This window comes from Ursus maritimus, unplaced genomic scaffold (genome assembly GCF_017311325.1).
Source record: "Ursus maritimus isolate PB19 unplaced genomic scaffold, ASM1731132v1 scaffold_9, whole genome shotgun sequence".
Classification (NCBI taxonomy): Eukaryota; Metazoa; Chordata; class Mammalia; order Carnivora; family Ursidae; genus Ursus; species Ursus maritimus.
Window position 1 is genome coordinate 60600162 of NW_024427107.1, and position 15249 is coordinate 60615410.

Here is a 15249-nt window from a genome sequence, read left to right on the forward strand (position 1 = left end):
GATCTAAAGCTGGGCCAAACCATGGATATTCCTGTCCTTGCAACCAGACTACTCAATGCTTTTTTAGGAGGATAAAGGGGATTTCTCTTTTCTCTTGGTTTCAGTCCATAAGTACTTGTAAACCAGACAGCCAAATAAAAAATTTCTTACTTGAATTCTATTATTAAAATAATAAGTGTTAGGAGCCATGCTCACTGCATTTGGTCCATCATCTCATATAATTTCTGAGGTAAGTATAATCTCATATAATCCTCTGAGGTAAGTACTTATATTATCCCCATCTATGCATGAGAAGCTGAAACTTAGACATACTGTTTTTTGAAGGTCACGTGCTAATAAATAAATGATAGTTAGGCTTGAAGCTATTTAGTCTGACCTGAAACTCACGCTCTTAACCTCTGCATATTATCTGTAGGCATTCTGAGCAGAAGGAAAGCCTACATTTAACATTTTTGCAAACGTCAAAACAACACGTATATTTGGAACAGAGGAATGAAGAAGAAGTGGGGGAAAGTATGCCCTAGAGAATCACAGAGTCAGAGTCTCTCAGTGACTGCAGATCAAGATTGGAGCTTCTTGAATGGTGGTGGGACAGAGGTGGGTACCACTCAACTAAGCTGAGTCCTGTACTTGCCAAGCTAAATGTACAACTCAAGGCAGCCTGAAGGCATTACATCACCTTCAGTGTGAGTGCCATATTCTAGACTATTCCAAAGTTTGCTAGAGCTAGGTAATAAGTTTGGCTTTGTACCCTGTTGTTTCATGTCTGTTTATTAATGAATTCATTTATTTATTCAGTCATTCATTCCCTTAACTTTTATTCAGCATCTGCTAAGTGCCAGGTATTAGATGCCTCGGATATATCACGGTATCTGCCCCCAAGGAGCTCCTACTCTAGAACAGGAGATGGATGAGTTAGAAAACAAATTATAATGAAGCAATAATGTTCAACAATTTTAGTAGTAAGAAAAAAGAAGGAAAAGAAATGATAATAGAGTAGATTTGGTGAACTGTACTGGAGCATACAGTTGAGCCAAGAAAGATGCCTCTAATATTTACTCTTATTAATTTAATTTATTTAATTATAGATGAATTCAATTCTGGAAATGTTCCCAGATGCCTTTCCCTGCTGGGGAACACAACAGTTTTATAAATAGCTACCTTCCTCTCATGAGCTGGAAGCCATCTAAATTCTTCAGTGCTTCTGCTAGCAGCTTTTAAAGAATTTTATGCTGAAGGATTTTGATGTAATTGGGAAAAATACATTGAATCAGATCCACTCAGATTCTAGCTCAACTTAGCTGCTTACTAAGTGTATGATATATAAAAATTATTGAACAACTCTGAGCCCAAGTTTTTTTAAAACTGTAACATGGGGATGCATATGTAAAATGTAAATGATGTATAAACATGAAGTGTACCTCATGCTAGTATTCACTTGCTCAGCAAATGTTAGCTTTCTTTCCATGTTTTCTTAGTTTCTGTGTTCTCGTTTATCATATTGGGACAACAGTACTTATTTGAAGGACTGATCGATCAGTGAAAGTATGTACATCAAAAAATGGTTGACACATAGGAGATGCTCAATAAATGTCAAATCCCCTTCCCTTTTCTCTTACGTTTTTGAAAAATGTAAACGGCTTCTTACCTTAATTGGCAAAAGGAACTTCTCTGGTAAATTCTAAGAAGAAAAGAAAATCCTACATATCTGAATAATTACATTCTTGACTCAGAGTCAATTACAGTTCTCCACTTTGCCTGGAAAGACACAATAAAAACAAAGACAAAGTAGGAAGCAGATCACAAAGACATATAATGTATAAGGGAACTAGTTCCAACTTCCAGGAAGATTTTCCTTTCTCCCTCTCTCCCTCTCAATCTCTCTCTCTCTCTCTCTCCCTCTCTCTTTATATATATATGTGTGTATATACATATATATATACATATATATATATACACACACACATATATATATATACACACAGTGGCTTAATAATTAATATTCTAATGTTATAAAAATGAAAGCAGTGCTTTCGAATCATAGACAGTACAAAGAAAAAACAGTTGCCTTATTTGTACTATGGAAAAGGTGACTTAAAAAATAACATTTTTATTCATTTGTCAGATATATTTTTGTAATATGGGACCCAAACCTTAATCCTTGTGGTTGATAGTCTGATTATGTAGAAGCACTCTCCCTGCTGAAAAGTAGTTTTCTACTCCAAATCCATTCTATGTTCATTTATGCTAGAATGATGAATAATGCAATGTTGAATTTTTTTTTTTTTCTGATTTACTACTAGCATAGGAACTCTTCTCTAGAATAATATCAATTAAAATTCTCTGTGGCAGATGTGGGTTGTAGACCTGGTCAAAAGGCATAAACTCCCAACCCACCTTGTGATTGTTTTGGTAGAGGATTTCCAAGCATTACTGCGAATGATCTCAGCCATGCATTGCAGGTAATGAGGGAGACACAATTTCATACCCAGCTTCTTAACTCCTTGGCTGCTGTTGAAGGTAGCTTTATTTTTCATTTGGTGGACTGGAACATCCCCTCAGATTAGAGAGAAGGAAGCCCTTTGAATTTATAAGCACAGCTCTGTCAGGAGTGAGTAATAATAGCATGGACTCCCAGTTTTATAGTCAGTTTTATTTCTGTTTAAGGAACAAGTTCTTCTTCATTACATTTGTAAGGAGAAGCAGAATGTCTCCTGGTAAAAGTTAATGCATGAACAATATCAGCAAAGATAATTGAAATCTATACATTTAAATCTAATTCTATTTGATTTCTTTCCAAATAAGTATTCAGTCCCTACTATTTACAAAAGAGTATGTTCAATGCATATGTGTTGATTTAAGTTTGTCAATATCCATTATCCAGATTGGTCCACAATTATTGAATATACTCTCCCAGTTTTCTGCAATTCAACTAGTCATGAATAACTTCGATTTCCTTCTTGTCTTCTTATTGTTACCCAGAAAGTTTTAGAGCCATCTTACATTCTTAGAATATATTTGCTTAAGGAAAAGCTAATTTCATGAAGGAAATCTCCTGTTAAGATTCCAAGAGTACCTCAAAGAAATGAAAAAGGACTTTTTTTCTGAAAGGCCTTGGCTCTTTCTTTCCTATCAGAACGATCTAAAATTGACTAGCATAACAGGTATATTGCAATATGACTTCCAAAGGTCCCTGCCTCCTGGCAGTCACACCCTCATTCGATCCCTTCCCATTGAATGTGGGCTCATCCGTTGACTTGCTTCTAACCATTAGAATAAGGGAAAGATGATGGGATGTCACTTCTGTAATTGGGTTACATAAAATTATGACTTCCATCTTGCTAGCAAATTCTCTCTATTGCCTTCTCAGTTTGCATGCTGCCATATTAGGAAGGTGCAAGTGGCAAGGAACCAAAAAACACTTTTAGCCAACAGCCAGCTGGAAACAGGCCCTCAGTCCAATAACTGCTGGAAAACTGAATTTTTCTAACAAGCCTGTGTGTATGGAATTGATCCTCTCCTAGCCAAGTCTTCAGATGAGACCACAGCCCTGACCAACACCTTGATTAAAGTCATGTTCCCTGTAGCACTAGTCACAATAGTCAAGATGTGGAAACAACCCAAATGTCTATTGACAGATGAATGGGTAAAGAATAAATGGTATATATACAATATATTATTCAGCCTTAAAAAATAAGAAAATCTTGCAATATGGAACAACACAGATGGACCTAGAGGATTGTATGCTAAGTGAAATGAGCCACCCATAGAAGAATAAATACTTCATAATTCTACTTACATGAGATATCTAAAATAGCCAAGCCCATGGAAGCAAAGAGTAGAGTGATGATTGCTAAGGGTTTAGGGAAGGGGGAAATGAGTTGTTCAATGGGTATAAAGTTTCTGTTATACATGATGAATAAATTCTAGAGATCTGTTATACAACATCATGTCTATAGTTAACAATACTGTACTGTACCCTCAAAAAATTCATTGAAAGAGTAGATCTCATGTTAAATGTTCTGACTACAAAAAGTGTATATTGTCAAGGGAATTACTCTGAGGATAAATGGAAATTAATACTGCTGGGGAACAATGGGAAATTGAATAGAACAAGCACATCAGTCATTTTGCCCAGGGGCTGAGGTAGCTCAGTGACTTTCTGTGCACTTCCCAGTTATTCATTGATTAAGGGCTGTTGGAGGAAGGTAGAAGGCATTAATTCCTCCAGAACTTCCAGACTTTCCCACTTATGAATAGAAGGGGTTTCCTGGTCAGAGGAAAACCTCAGGCAACGAATCAGAGGTGCTGGCAGTTGGAAGATGACTAAGCATGTACGGGTGTGGTTAAGTGCTGGAGGATATAGGCAGGGTATCAAAGGTATCTGGCTCATTTTCTGCAAAACTCTTAGGACTCTTATTCCATCTTACGAAACAGGAAATTGAGTGAGGAGGGGTGGAATCCTTGCCAAGTCCCGCAGTTTTTCTGGATCAGAGCTGGGATTAAAAACCCGTGAGACTATGAAATAAAATGTATCATATAGGATTGTTGTAAAGGTTAACTACACATAAATGTACCTAGCGAGTAGTGAGCACACAGGAGTTAACAAGGCATTCCATAATTGTCATACTCTCGTACGCCTGGAGTTTCCAGCAAGAGACTGGACAGCATGGCATATAAAGGACCTGGAGTTGTGAAACTGTGTCCTGATCTCAGCAATACCAACAAATAACAATGATCTGAACACTGGAATTAATCTACTCTTTTTTGTGTGTGCAGTAGTGAACAGAAAAATTTACTGTTCTTCCTCTGTAAATACAATTTTAATGATAGTAGAAAATAGTAACCTTACTTAGAAATCTCAAAATTAACAAAAAATTAAGTCACACAAATTCTTTCGCGTGATTATTAACATTTTTGTACCGTCTCTTTTATTCTCTTTCACACACACACACACACACACACACACAAGCACCTCCTTTTACCTGGTTGTTATCATAGTTTATGTATATTGCTATATGCAGTATTTTAATACAAGTTAGAATGATGTAGGAAAGCATCTGTCTCTATACACATTTGCCAATCCAGTGTGTTAGCAAATTTTTGAAACCTTTTCTGTCTGACTGATGGAAAGGGTACTTCGGTGTAATTTCTCTTACTCATAAGATTGAATATCTTTGCATATGTTTAGTAGTCATTGCTATTTTCTTTCTTTAATAATATGCATTTTCCATGAGGGAGGCAGAATTCTAAGATGAGAACTCAGCTCACCTGACAATTTGATTTCAGCCTTGTGAAGCCCTGAGCAGAGAACCCAGCTTTACCACGTGAGACTTCTGGTCTACACAACTATGAGAGAACAAATGATGTTTTATGCCAATAAGTTTGTATTAATTTATTACACAGTAATAGAAAAGTAGCAATTCCATGTTTCTACATAACTTCCATATTTATTCTTCATATCATTGCAGAATATGCCATCAGTGACACTTGATATAATTAACTGTTTCCTTACAGTTGAACATTTGGGTCACTTTTAATTTTTTGCTCTGATAAATATTGCAGCAACAAATAGGTTCACACACATAGCTTTACCCATTTTTTTAATCATTTAATGTTTATCTTATCTGCTTTTATATTGAACAGATAATATATTACTGGTTTCAAATTTCAAATATACAAAATGATAAAAACTGAAGAATTTTCTTCTCTCTTCCATGCCTTGGCTATTCACTTTTCTAAGCTCCAATGGTCCAAGTATTAAATTATTTTGAATACTTCTAGAGATATTTTATGCCCAAATGATAGCATACAGTGTCCACTGTTCTGTACACTGCTTTTTCACTAAACAATATATTTTAAAGATTGGTGTATATCAGCACCTAAAAAATAGCTTCTCTGTAGCCAAATAGCATTCTATTATATAAATGTACCATTATTTATTTAACGTTTTTGTTATTTTTTTTTTAAAGATTTTATTTATTTATTCGACAGAGATAGAGACAGCCAGCGAGAGAGGGAACACAAGCAGGGGGAGTGGGAGAGGAAGAAGCAGGCTCATAGCAGAGGAACCTGATGTGGGGCTCGATCCCATAACGCTGGGATCACGCCCTGAGCCGAAGGCAGCCGCTTAACCGCTGTGCCACCCAGGCGCCCCTTAACGTTTTTGTTATTTAACCATAAATACACAATAATTTATTCTGTTGAATAAATGGATCATAATTTATTGATTAATGAACATGTAGGGTTTTTCGGAATTTTGTTCCTGGTCATCACACAAGATAATCTGGGCTAAGTCCCATGAGGACAACCAGAAAAGCTAGATATATACAAACATATCTACCTGAAGGTGGTAGAGGGTTAAACAGAGAGAAGGAATTATTTGGTTAGGAGCTGAGGGGAGTGGAAACCCAGGACTGTGAGCCCAGCCTCTGAGGGTATTTTAGACCTGGGCGAGGAGAATGCTGAGGACTTTGTGACAACCTCATGGGACCACAAGGAGTTATGGACACTCCAAGGTGACCCCTCAACTTTGGGCTGGGGCTCCAAGGGAATAAACCCCAAAATTAAATGAATCCCAAGTGGCAAGCCCTCACAGGCACTGATCACCACCTCTTAATTCCTGAAATTGGATTGAGAGGATTCAAGATTGCTAATAGCTCTGGGCGGAAGGAAAGGTGCATCTCTGTGGAATGTAGCCACTGTCGACTTCACATTATTTTTAGAAACAATTTTACAAATAGAAAGTCCCAGCCACCAAAACCAGCCAACCAAACAACAGGCACAGTAGGGAGTCGTGACAACCTGAAGAAAAATTAACAGAAACAAAAGGAAATAAACACAGATCCACAGGGGTCCCAGGAATTCAGAGACTAACTTGAAACTCAGCATTGTTACTATGCCCAAGGCAATAAAGGAAAACAGTTTCAGTGGCGGGTTGGAAACAATAGTTTGCAATCTTTGCTCTTACAAATAGGGTAGCAGTGAATATACTTGTGCAAGTGTTTTTGTAGAAGGAATATGTAGATGTGGTATTTCTGTGTCAAAAATATTTGCAATTGTAATTTTGATAGCTGCTGATGAATTGTTTTCCCTAGAGGTGCTGCCAATTTACATTCTTACCAGCAGTGCAGGAAAATGGCTGTTTCCCTACCTTCTTGACAACCCGTGTATTAATAGATGTTTAAAGTGTTTCCTAATATGTTGGGGGGGGGTATCTTACCGTAATTTTTATTTTCATTTATCTTCTAAAAAGTTTGATCATAGTTATATATGTTTAAGGGCTATTATTTTTTCTCAAAATACCCCTTTAATTTTTCTGTTGGATTGTTGATCTTTTTCTTAATGTTTATGGAAGTTTTTTATATATCAGGGAGATATGTATAAACAAGATATATCTTGTTTTCTAAGATATAAATTGCAAATCTCTTTCTCATTTTGCCCTTGAGAATTTTGACTTTGGTTACTATGAATTTTGCTATGCTCCAATTTTTTATTGTCAATTTTTCACTTTTTTTTTGTTTCATTACTTCTGGTTTTTATGTCATGTTTACGAAGACCTTTGCCACTTAGAGATTATGTATCAAAAATCACTATAATGTTTTCTTGCACTTTTATGGTTTAATTTTTAAATTATTGATCCAACTGGACTTCTCTTTCAGTGGCCGTCTAGTTATTTTGTACCGTTTATTGAATAATCCTTCTATTCCTCACTGATTTGAAATGCCACCTTTATCCTATACTTAATCCCTGTGTACATCTGGGACCATTTTTTGAGTTGTTTTCTGTTTCCTGGGTCTTTCTATTCATCTACCTTTGATATACTTTGCAAATTATTTGGCTTTGTACAATATGTTAACATCTATTAAAGGTTGTCCCTTTTCAATATTCTTCTTTTTTAGAATTGCCCTGGATATCCTTATTTATTCTTTTGTATTGGCTTTGGAATTTGCTCTTTGTTTCCCAAATAAACCTGTTGGTATATTTAGTAAAATGACACTACATTTATAGAGTGAGTTTGAAAGAATTGACATCTATTCTTTCTATTCACGATTATGGTATGCCTTGTCATTTGGTTAAGTCTTCATTTTGTCTCTCAGAAGAATCTTACAGTTTTCTATGGTGCCTAAATGGGGTGTCTCTTGATTGGATGGGGGCCCCCAAGTGTGGGGTGACAATTGGGTAGAAGCTGTGGCATGGGCGGTGAAAGAATTCACCCAAGGCAAGAACAGAGGGGGTAAAAGTTTATTGAATACACCCCAAGGGAGCAGTGGACAGGACAGCAGTGGAGAGGCTGCCTGCCATGACGAGGTGGGTGGGGGCTGTTTTTAAAGGGGGAAGATGAGGAGGTATGGGGACATATGGAATCTTCCCTTTTGGGGGAACTGTGCCTAGTTGTAAGTAGCCCATTGGTTAGTTAGGGCCTGTGGATATTTCGAGGTGGGTCTCCCCATAGGCCTGTGTGTGTTCAGTCAGGTGGTCACTGTGGCCCTTTCTGCATTCTGTTGCTCAAGCCTGTTTGCCTAAATGTGACCTCTATATTTTCATTCTCTAGATCTTAAACACTAATGGTAAATTTGTTTTTGTTGTTGTTCCATTGTGGTTGGAGTCTTTTTTCTTTACACCTACAAACTAGTTTTGATCCTATCTGAAGGGCTACTAATTTGAAAGTTTGAAATGTGTGCCCTGTCTTAGCAAATCTGCTTATTCTTTGTAATATAAAAAATTACAAAAAAAAAACCCTACAAAAAATTTTAAAAATCTTTTTCAGTTGATTCTCTTTGGTTTTTCAAATATACAGTAAAATAATAAATAGTACTTTTTAAAAATTTTTACACCTTTAATTTTTTTCTTTTGCTTAACTATATTGGATTATACCTATGGAATTAAAGTTAAATAGCAGTGCTGATCATTATTTATTTATCCTGGGTAAATGACAAAAATGGGGTTATTGATTCAAGTAAAATACATCTTTTATTATTTTGGTAAGTGTATGGTTTTAATTTACATTAATTTTATTACTAGCAAGTTTTAACATTTTTTTTTCTTTTCATATAATTTTTTCCTTGGGACCTCCAGTACTGGGCTTGAGTTGATCAGATTGCTTAGTTCATGGAACATTTTCATCTGTGGGCCATATGGCCTCCCTCTTATTTTGAAATTATTTATTCCCAGTTGTCCTATATTCCTAACCCCTTCCCATTATAGATTACCATCATCATGTATTTAAAGTGGGTTGTTTTGTTTTGGGTTGTATATGTTATTGCAAAATATCTTTTGCTTTGTGTATATGTATTATTCATTTACATAAATGGTCTTGTGTCTCAATAAGTACTGTTGCTATGTGAAAATCTGATTTGTAGCTTGTACTGCCATACTAAATTTCCTGGGATGTGTGCATCATATTTTATCTATCATTCTCCAATTGATGGATGCTCAGATTGCCTCTGACTCCTTGTCAAATTCTCTGAGTTGCTCCGATGTTATGTGAGAATTTCTTTGGGGTATTCACTCAGGATCTTGGGTTATGTGCATATAAAGCCAGTAATGCCAGTTGGCTCTTCAGAGTGGTAGCACCAGTCTGTATTCCTATGAGTAGAGCATGATAGCTCTTAGACCCCCCACACTCCCTACCAATATCTGTGGGAAAGATTTTCTATATGTTTATCCCTTGTGTTTTAATTTCTCCTATGTATTGTTGTTCATGTTTTTTCTAAGTATTCGTTTTTTATATAGCATACATAGTCTTATAAAACAGATATACCAATTTCACTTTATTGCTAGGTAGGTTTCAATATATTATTTATGTTTGAAAGATTTCTGATGTTCCTTCAAGCATTACGATTTTGTGATTTAAAAGACATTTAAAAATTATTTCTATCAGGAGTTTCTACTTTTTGTAAGAAGGATTTACTTTTAATTTTCCCACAAGCTGCTTGTCTAAATACAACAGAGAAGTAGCTGAGAATTCTAAAAAAAAACTAGGATAGGGACGAGGAGGGGCCAGGAAGTCAATGTAGGCACAGCAATCATTTTAGAAATATATTTACTCACTCATTTAATAAACAACTACTAAACTTATTATGAGCTGAGCACTGTAATAAATGTGGATGATACAGAGATGAGTAAGACAGTCACCTCCCTTAAAAAACACATGTCCAGTGGAGGAGAGAGGCATGTAAAAACAGATGAATTACAAGTATAACTCCAGAAACATTAGCAAAGCCCTGGGGACACAGGTTTCTTCCATTATGTGACTCAGGTTTTCCAGTGTTAAATTAATGTGTTTATTATATTGATGACACATTTTCAGAGTCATATTAGGGGAAAGAAAAGTAGAAGAAATAGAGATGAATCCATTGATTGTAGGATTTAGTCAACAAATATTTACCGAATGACTCGTTTTGTCACTATGCCGTACGTCAGGGACACAAAAGTGAGCAAATGTTAAATGATAACCTTCAAAGGACAAAAAATTATTGTCTGATTTTAAAGCTCCCAGGAGCAGTCATTCACTATGATTCATATAGCGCGGTGAGCCAGAATATTTAACATATCCCCTAGTCATCTGTGTTGCATGTCGGAGATCATAATATGCGTGTATTCTTGGGAGTAAGCACTTCAGTTTTGTTGGTTGTGGCTATGTAATGCTAATTCCATCTTGTTTTACTGAGGATGAGCAAAAGCATATTCCAAAGAAGAAATGTTTCCATCAGACAGGTGATTCTGCTTGCATGGAGAGTGACCTGACCTCTTCAGGATGTCCTCGGGCAGAGATGTAATGCATAAAGTCAGTCCTCTTCAGTGATTTTCCACCAGTACTCCAGGCAGAGGGACATCTTCCATGTGAGGGAGCTGGGTGCGTGCGGATTTAATGGTATGTGATGGCAGAGGTTGGTAGTGAAAAGTGTGTAAAAGCTAGAGGTGATGGAGATTTTTTAACTAGATACAGTCATTTTATTTCTTTTTTTTTTTTTTAAAGATTTTATTTATTTATTTGACAGAGACAGAGACAGCCAGCGAGAGAGGGAACACAAGCAGGGGGAGTGGGAGAGGAAGAAGCAGGCTCATAGCAGAGGAGCCTGATGTGGGGCTCGATCCCGGAACGCCAGGATCACGCCCTGAGCCAAAGGCAGACGCTTAACCGCTGTGCCACCCAGGCGCCCCACAGTCATTTTATTTCTAAGGTGATACTGGGGTCCTTTAAAGCCCAGAGATTCTAGGGAGAGCAATTTTGGACTCTTCTTTAAATCCCCTTGAGGAAATATATTGGACCCTGAGGTTGCCTCCCATCATCCATTCCCTAATTATGGAGCAGCCCAAGGTTTAGATGTGACTGACTCCATCGGTAAATCAACTGCAATAATCCCATCCTCCTTTCCATGTTGCCTGGTTCATTGGCAGCCAGAGAAGCCTTCGTGCAAGAGGGGAATCAGGTTAGACTTTGAAGACAGAGTAGAATTTTGGTAAGTGGAGAGCAAATTATGGGCAAAAGTGAAGAAACAAGAATATGCAAGGTTTGTTCAGGGATGGTGAGCAAACCTTTTTTAACTAGAACAAAATGTTATACTGTCTTTATGTCCCAGAGCTGCCCAGTTGATTAAACTCAATTCTTTCATTTAGCAAGCAATCACTGAAAGGTGCGTAGTGTGGTACTAAGTAATAGGCTTCAAAGGAAGTTGCCTCAAGGTTGAGAAACCCCACAGCAAAGGTAAACCCATTGATTTTAGAACCAAAAAGACTTGAGATGTAATCTAACACAATCCATTCATTTTCAAGTTATGGAAATGGAGGCCCAGATAGCTTAAGTGAATGGAAGCAGCGAAGTATGCAGGGAAAAGAACAAGTTGTCAGAGTCATTTAAACTCTTTTACTTTCTCTCCATCAGCAGAAAGGTGACAGTAATAGCATAAGAAGCTACCACTGCTATCCGGGGAGATAGTGCAAAGCACCAGGCAAAAAATATATACTAAGTAAATATTCCCTTTCATTTTCTTTCTTCCCTTTGTTGATAGAAACATAGAAATTCAATGACAGAGTTAGGAATAACTCTACTTGACTCTCAGGACAGCTCCCTCCTGCACAGTACAGCAGTCCACTCTTAGAATCCCATGGAAAGGAACCACAAAGGTCTCCAACTTTCTCCAAAGTGGAGGAGCTATCTTCAAAAACTCATATCTAGTTGTCTTATGCATGTACCAATCTCATTCTCTTCTTAGACCTGTGAACACCTTGATTCTGAATCCCCACTCCTGTAGGAATGTTTTTCTTCCTCCTTTGCATCTATCCAATGCCTCTCATTCACTCATTTATTCATTCAGACATTTGGTCTGAGTGGAGTTAAGGAGTCATCAAACCTTTATTGGGCACTTATTATGTGGCAGGCACTGGGATCTGAGTCGAGATCATGGCACCAAAGAGAATAGCCCTTCCTTCAGGGAGTCTGGCAGGGGCAGTGTAGTTTAAGCACAGATATTCTCACCCCAGGAAAGTTAAGGGATGATGTTGTAGAGGTATGGGCATGATATCTTGGGAATATTGGACAGGGAAGAGGAGGTGTGCCTGAAAGGTCTCTGCCATTATTCTACTGCAATTACACACCCATCATATTCTTCTCTGCCTCCTATTATACATAGAGAACCACACACAACTGAGCCCATAAGTACATATACTTCTTACTATCAGTGCATTGATATCAGGATGTGGATAGGTATAAGGTGTGCATCTAGCCAGAAAGGACCAGGGCAATCCAATCAAGGTACCTCAGGTTTATCTAGAAAAGCAGTGGTTTATGCCCAGGTATAGAGGATGGATAATTCCATCACTAACAAACTTTAGTAAGGGTCTCCTGCAGTGTTTCTAAATCTTGGTTGCAGATCAGAATTATCTGGAGAGCATTTGAAAAATAGAGATACCCGAATGCAGTATTAGGCTTATAGAAGCAGGATCTTTTGGGATGAAGCACAGGAATATGGATTTTCAAGTGACATGTGGTTGATTCTGATGATTAATTAGCAGGGGTTAGGAAACACTGTTCTATTTTCTGCCAGATATGCAGAACCCTAAGAATACGCCAGCAGTCCTATTCGTGCCTTAGGAGATAAGTCTCTGTCCTAGAAAAACTGAGTCAGGTGGGAGAGACAGGCAAGCAAAGATACACAATCAACCAGATAATTTCTCAGATACAAAGTGATGTTGGAACTGGGATGAGAAGGACCAACATACTTCCAGGAAGCAGGGGAAGCTTCCTAGGTAATGTTGTATTTGAGACGAGATGTAAAGGATGAGCAGGAGTGTCCCAAATGCAGGAGGTGTGGAGGGGTATCCCAGGAGGACGGAGCCTCTGGCTCCCTCAGGACTAGCCAGTAGGTCAGATCATCTGCAGGGAAGTCGGGGAGAAGGATCAGGGCACTTCTGTCCTGGGACTGGGCTCTAGGTGTGTTTGAGGTGGAGAGCAATGTGATGGACTGCATTACTGATTTATAGCTGTTTCATAGACCATTTTTACTTCTTTTGACCAGACCTTATACCTAGAAGACAGTCAAAAACAGAACTTGCAATGGGAATGTGTGAAAGGGGCAACAATTCCCTCAAATTTGAAGCCAAAGGAAAGCTTTCTTTGGTACGCCTACAGAATCCAATGGAGGGATCATAAGGAGGGGAAGGGCCGGAAGGGGCAGGGTCATGCTGCAAGGGCAACGCATGGAGATGGGAGCAAGGTCTGCACATCCTAGGACCGTCAGGGTCAGTATGGCTGTGGCAAAGCACTGAGGGAAAGGCAGTGGCCATGGATAAGATCGGGGAGGAAGGTGTGCTCCAGGCTCTTGAAAGGCTTCTGATGTTCTGCGGCAGTAGAACGGGACTTCATCCCGTTGGCATCGGCAAATCCTGGTTATTTTATGCAGAGCAGTGACAGGGTCATTCTGAGCATATTTATTTTTTTTCTCCAACAGAACTATAGGCTTGCTGTCGACAGGCATCATATCTTGACTTTTTTTTTGTATCACCAACAGTGCTTAGCCGAGCAAGAGCAAGGGACACATGTTGAGATGTCAGTAGTCAGTGGATTTATTAATTATTTGAGCAGAACAAACCCATACTCAAGTTAATGTTGTAATACAGATATTACATCCCGTGTGGTACCTGATATTTAGAGATCTCAGGCAATCTGAAGCTATGCTTCTTAATGTAACATGCACACAAATCGCCTGGGGGTCTTGTTAAACGAGGATTCGGATTTCTTAAGTCTTTGGTGGGGCCTGAGATCTTGCATTTCTAACAAGCTTCCAGATGCTGCTGCTGTTGATAATGATGACTTCGATTTCTACATTTTGAGTGATAGGAATCTTGGATGCGGCTCCCTTATTTGGAATAGTTCCTGTGGGGGGGTCATCTATGAACTGTGGAACGTTCTGTGGAGGTTATGGAAGTGGAGAGGCTTCACCTTGAGAAGCTAAGACTCCAGACAGCCTCCTGGGGACTGGGTTGGAAGGCAACCACATGTCTTTGAGGCCCTGTGGGTAGATATTAATGTTATTTGCCTTTAAAGATTCTTCTGGTGCTGCGGCCAGTTTCTTCCTTGCACTGCTAGTATTGAGTTCCAAAGAAAATCCATTAGTAACAGTGGAGTTGATAATAGGACAGCAGATTAAGTCAGAGGGCTCTAAAACCAGCACGCTATCAGCGTGTCATTCGTTTAAATCTATGTAGAATTGAGTTTTTCTCAGGAATTTTCAGGTTTGAAATTTGATTATGGGCCACTTTGTAATTTCTTGATATTTTCCTCTTTTCTCCTCTGTGAAAACAATGCTCATGACCATGTGATGGCAAGCTGGAAGTCCTTCAGGCCTCGCCAGCTGGTAGGCATAAAGATGGCCACATTGGGTAGGCTGAAGTCCAGCAGCTTGTTGCCACTCATCACTCTGAACGGGGGCTTAGTCTTCACTTTGAGGTTTCCTGACCTTTCTTCTGGCTCTCAGAGAAGCCCCAGGGCCCATCTCCCACCGTCCCAATGTCACTGTGCATTGTTGCCTGCACTGGCATCTTTCAGCCGTGGACCCCCCAAGGCTGCTCCATCTCAGACAGCTCCCCATGATACTGTCAGGCTCCTTTGTTTCCACTCCATGCATGGCTATGGCCGTTGCTCTCTTGGACCAAAGCTGGGAGAGACAGTCCAGGGTGGCAGCAAGCAGAATTGTCTTTGGAGACAGAATGCTGCATATCAGCCGTGTGATTTGGGCACATTCTCTA

General features: G+C 38.7%; 1 long non-coding RNA gene across 1 annotated transcript in view; it reads left to right on the forward strand.

Moving 5' to 3' along the window:
- Nucleotides 1-263: 263 nt before the first annotated feature.
- Nucleotides 264-15249, forward strand: part of LOC103661591 — a 33753-nt gene continuing 18767 nt past the window's right edge. The window contains exons 1-2 of the long non-coding RNA XR_568190.2: nucleotides 264-597; nucleotides 10716-10876. This is a non-coding gene — a long non-coding RNA (uncharacterized LOC103661591). The remainder of the gene's footprint in view (nucleotides 598-10715; nucleotides 10877-15249) is intronic.